Source organism: Cyprinus carpio, chromosome B4 (assembly GCF_018340385.1).
Source record: "Cyprinus carpio isolate SPL01 chromosome B4, ASM1834038v1, whole genome shotgun sequence".
NCBI lineage: Eukaryota > Metazoa > Chordata > Actinopteri > Cypriniformes > Cyprinidae > Cyprinus > Cyprinus carpio.
Genome location: NC_056600.1, coordinates 20,586,985 through 20,592,984, shown reverse-complemented (window position 1 = coordinate 20,592,984; position 6,000 = coordinate 20,586,985).

Below are 6,000 nucleotides of genomic sequence, written 5' to 3'. Positions count from 1 at the left end.
CTTGGAAAGAAAAGGGAGATTCGAGATCGGTCTATAATTAACTAGTTCTTTGGGGTCAAGTTGAGGTTTTTTGATGAGAGGCTTGATAACAGCCAGTTTGAAGGTTTTGGGGACATACCCTAATATGCTTTTCCTATCATTTCGGGCCGGCTCTCGCCTCACTTTAGGGGGCATTTGGCTCATTTTCACTCCAACGTGCGCGAACTGGGTCCGTAACTCTCTCCTTAAGCGTTAAGAGGAGCACTGTATTAAGTATGTGCGATTAAAAATAGAGCGCGTTCTCTCGCCTTTTGTGTGAATTTGCCGGCCTCTTTACCGACTGTCATCAATCTGTTCGGACGTTTTGGATATGCTAGAAGGGGGTATCTCAGGAAGATTACGGACACAGTCAGTCGCGAGTTTGGGGAGAACTATGATCGTGTGCCAATTTCGACGAGGTACCCCATCGTTTAAACAACCAAAAGCGACTTAACTGTTACAGTTTAGCGAGATGAATCGGCACAAACCTAAATACCACTGGCCCGTAGGTGCAAACGTCAAAGATCCTCGCTGCTCAAGCTCGAAAAACAAGTAATTTCACCACAAATGCAACACACCACAGGGGGGGAACCCGGTTCGGGGTGGGCAGGGGGGACAGGTACTCCCGCCATCCAGTAGTGGGTTCCACCCAATGGGGAAGTCACGAACCTAGAAAGGACTCGACGCCCGAAATAAGACAGACACTAAGCCCCAACAGAGCCCCTGGAAGACCTAGGCGGAAAACGACCACCGACAAGACCATAGGAAACAGATGAGTTCGGCACAATCGGACTGTGGCGAACCGAATTGAACGCTGGTTCGTCTTCAAGAGCAACTGGCCCCTGGACTGAGCCTCGGTTTCTCCCAAGGTTTTTTCTCATTCTAGTCACCGCTGGAGGTTGAGTGGCCTTGCCGCGTCCGCCTCTGGCTTGCTTAGTTGGGGACACTTCATTTACAGCGATTTGTTGACTTGATTGCAAATTATTGCACAGATTTAAACTGAACTGAGCTGCACTGAATTCAATGATGAACTGCCTTTAACTGTCATTTTGCATTATTGACACACTGTTTTCCTAATTAATGTTGCTCAGTTGCTTTGACACATTCTTTTTTGTTTAAAGCGCTATATAAATAAAGGTGACTTGACTTGACCTAATATTCCAAACCTTAAATATAGTATAAAGCTTCTACTTCTGAACAACAGCAGCTCAAAGGTATTGACAAATCTCTCTACATAAAATATTGTAACAACTGATAAGCATTTTTAAAGTAACAGATCACTAAAATATTTAGTAATAGCTGATTCCAGTCTCGGAGGAATAGTCTGGTGTTGAAGCTCTTTCCATTACATCAACAACATAGAGTAAAAAGACCTCTTTGAATTGGTTTTGTGGATGCAGAACAACACAAAATCAGAGAGAGAAAAATAATGCCTGGGAAAGGGAGAGGAATAGTTGTAGGAGGTAGAGTAGTAGTTGGATCAGAAAAAGGGACAAGAGGTATGGGAGAGAAGTGAGAATGTGTGTTGGACTGTGCATTTTTATGTTTGTTTGTTTGTTTTTTTGGAACCTATGAAAGCTTTATTTCTGCCATGGAATATAAAGAGTAAGGGTAATTGTGACTTTATCTCAGAATTCTAACTTTTTTCTTCCAATTGTGTATTTACAGTCTCTCACAATTCTGATAAAGTCTGAACTGCAAGACGTAATATTGCAATTCCACTAATAGAAGTCCAAATTATGAGATAAAAAGGTCACAGTTACTGTTTTTACTTTTTTAATTCTTTGATGGAAACAAGCTTGCATAGTAACCAAAGGCCATGTATGTTGGAATGTTTGTTGATCACTGGCATCAGATACCGTGGGGGCACCATCCACATCCAAAACCCACACACTGAAAAGCAATTTCAGTCAAGGTTCCAATTGCATTTCTGCTATTTGTACATTCAATAAAGTACTGACTCATTCAGTTTTGAGAATGAACACATCAACACTCACAAATGTAAAATAGGTTTCATTTGAAGGTAAACTGAAGGCTAAATTACAAAAGTAAAACTGTGGATTTTTATATTGTCTATTACAGTTTTTCTGAATTGCTAAAACACTAAACCCCAATCTCTGAACCAAATTCTCACTAGCTTAAACCAATTTGTCAAATAAAGCACTCTTTCTGCTTAACCTTAAACATATTCAGGTAGTTAGGCTCTATTTGCAAATCTCAAGCACTCTTTTTGCAAAACTCTAAATACATTCTCATTCACTTAAACACTTATCACACTGTGATGCATTTGTGCTGCAAAATGCTAAACACAAAAGTTAAACACAACTAAAGCACAGTTGTCATCATTTACACACAACGATTCAAAATTGTTCAAATTTGTTTCTAATGATGTGATAAAACCAACTTTACAAAAATATGAGCCAGTTCAGAGTGCACAAGGGTCACAGGTGACTGAATGATGATGCGAACAGTAGATGGAAACAACCTGAGAAGGAGATGAGGAAGAAGAGTACATGTAAAAAGTGGAGGATGAGGAGAGAAAGAGTAGGGTTTAGAGAGTGTTATCAAGGTTGGATCCGTCAGACCAGAGGATTTTTACTCTTTGTCTAGCAAAAAAGACAACATTACTTGTTATGTAGACAAAGTCCTCAGGCCAGACTCGAGCACAAAAACATGATGCTGAGACAGAATGAATCTTTCATTGACTCTGATTTTACAATTGCACAACTTACAGTATTTGAGTGTACTGTAACATTCTATTCATTTAGAGTTTTATTTGAACTTTTTGGCCTTTGCAGTTGGACTGCAGTATTTTTGCAGGATCACAATACTATTCTTGCAGTACATTAGGGCTGTCAACGAATATTCTATATTCGAATATATATTTGAATAGTTTTAAAAAACAGAAATTCGCTGCTTGAGGGGTCAGGGACAGGTCACAGGAGTCGCACTGTCTTGCACAGACCGCAGCAGAGAAAGTGATTTCAACCCCCCCAAAATCTAAAAGCCATGTCTGGAAGTACAGTCGTGGCCAAAAGTTTTGAGAATTACATAAATATTAGTTTTCAAAAAGTTTGCTGCTAAACTGCTTTTAGATCTTTGTTTCAGTTGTTTCTGTGATGTACTGAAATATAATTACAAGCACTTCATACTTTTCAAAGGCTTTTATCGACAATTACATGACATTTATGCAAAGAGTCAGTATTTGCAGTGTTGGCCCTTCTTTTTCAGGACCTCTCCAATTCGACTGGGCATGCTCTCGATCAACTTCTGGGCCAAATCCTGACTGATAGCAACCCATTCTTTCATAATAACTTCTTGGAGTTTGTCAGAATTAGTGGGTTTTTGTTTGTCCACCCGCCTCTTGAGGATTGACCACAAGTTCTCAATGGGATTAAGATCTGGGGAGTTTCCAGGCCATGGACCCAAAATTTCAACATTCTGGTCCCCGAGCCACTTAGTTATCACTTTTGCCTTATGGCACGGTGCTCCATCGTGCTGGAAAATGCATTGTTCTTCACCAAACTGTTGTTGGGTTGTTGGAAGAAGTTGCTGTTGGAGGGTGTTTTGGTAACATTCTTTATTCATGGCTGTGTTTGTGGGCAGAATTGTGAGTGAGCCCACTCCCTTGGATGAGAAGCAACCCCACACATGAATGGTGTCAGGATGCTTTACTGTTGGCATGTCACAGGACTGATGGTAACGCTCACCTTTTCTTCTCCGGACAAGCCTTTTTCCAGATGCCCCAAACAATCAGAAAGGGGCTTCATCGGAGAATATGACTTTGCCCCAGTCCTCAGCAGTCCATTCACTATACTTTCTGCAGAAGATCAATCTGTCCCTGATGTTTTTTTTGGAGAGAAGTGGCTTCTTTGCTGCCCTTCTTGACACCAGGCCATCTTCCAAAAGTCTTCGCCTCACTGTGCGTGCAGATGCGCTCACACCTGCCTGCTGCCATTCCTGAGCAAGCTCTGCACTGGTGGCACTCCGATCCCGCAGCTGAATCCTCTTTAGGAGACGATCCTGGCACTTGCTGGACTTTCTTGGACGCCCTGAAGCCTTCTTTACAAGAATTGAACCTCTTTCCTTGAAGTTCTTGATGAACCTATAAATTGTTGATTTAGGTGCAATCTTAGTAGCCACAATATCCTTGCCTGTGAAGCCATTTTTATGCAACGCAATGATGGCTGCACGCGTTTCTTTGCAGGTCACCATGGTCAACAATGGAAGAACAATGATTTCAAGCATCACCCTCCTTTTAACATGTCAAGTCTGCCATTCTAACCCAATCAGCCTGACATAATGATCTCCAGCCTTGTGCTCATCAACATTCTCACCTGAGTTAACAAGATGATTACTGAAATGATCTCAGAGGTCCTTTTATGACAGCAATGAAATGCAGTGGAAAGGTTTTTTTGGGATTAAGTTAATTTTCATGGCAAAGAAGGACTATGCAATTCATCTGATCACTCTTCATAACATTCTTAAGTATATGCAAATTGCTATTATAAAAACTTAAGCAGCAACTTTTCCAATTTCCAATATTTATGTAATTCTCAAAACTTTTGGCCACGACTGTACTTTGAATTTTGGTCGGTATAAGGTAAAATTGACTTATTGCACGGACACTATTTGTTTTAAGGACTTTGTGCTTTTAAATGTATTATTAAACGGTTAATACTGTATGTGGTTGCTAACTTACCATCGTGCTTGGGCAGTTGCAAGATGCGCTTCTGAATTATAATCATTTATCCGGGTGTAGACTGTGCCATCGCCCTGAGATATGGACACAAGGTGAAGTAATTTTTCGGATAAGTGATAAGGAAATCGATAAGTAGAAACGTGAGGCGTGCCTTCTTTGCGCACGTGCTAGATGGAGGGTAAAACTCAAACACACCTTTTAGGTCTTTTTAAACATTTCACGTCGTACAGTACATTGAATTTTTTAATCTATTTTAGATCACAATGATAATTTTGACAGCTTGTCTTTGGTGTTAATGTGTTGTTTTGTTGAGAGATGAGTAAAGAAAGACACTTTTCCTCAGGCTGACGCCATGCGCGCCACATATAGCTTCTCTCTCCACATGCGCGTGTGACACCTATATACTCTATATGCCCACCACATGAACATATAAAACACATATCACACATATTTTTTTTTTTTTTTTTACAAAAAATACGTCTTGCTATTGATTTTTCTCGCTACCTGAACTCGCTGAACAAGGAGGGAATCTTTTTTCTCTTTTTGAGATACATTGTCTTGTTTTGAAAGCAGACTGAAGGCGTTTCTCGCGCGTTGCAGCAAATGTCATCTTGTACAGGTATTAAACAAGTTTTTGTGTAGGTAATACGTTGTCAAATATGTTTAAACTTAAATAAACTACCTATACAAGTAGTTATGTCTCTTTGTATAAATTTGTCCTGTTATTGACGTAATGCGCATCATTGACAAAATGCGCAAATAGATATTCAAATAGTTCAAATATTCGTGGTTTTTTTAGAGGGAATATTCGAAGGTCATTTTTTAGCAATTTTGACAGCCCTACAGTACATACAGTATTTCCATACAACATATTCACCTTCCTCAGTTGCAATTACTATACTTTTTTACAGAATTGCAAAATAGTTTACTCAATACAATATACTTTTTTCTGTAATGTTCTGGATGCTGCGTTCTCCATTTTTATCTGTAGTATCTAATGAATGCTCTGTAGTGTTTATTTTATTAACTCATGTGTGATCAGAAAGCACCATTTGATTTTGAATGTAAGTGAAATGGTTTTGCATGATTGTTTGATTTTGACAGAAGAGTCAGAGTTTTCGTGAATTTAGTTTGAGTATTTGAATTTGTATTTAAGGTATTGAGAAAATGAGTGATGGTTCCAAGAAATGTGTTTTAGCAATTTAGAAAAACTGTATATGCAGGTACAACTGATCTGACAATTAATGCAGTTTTTGTAAAGCCATTAACTGTTATTATTT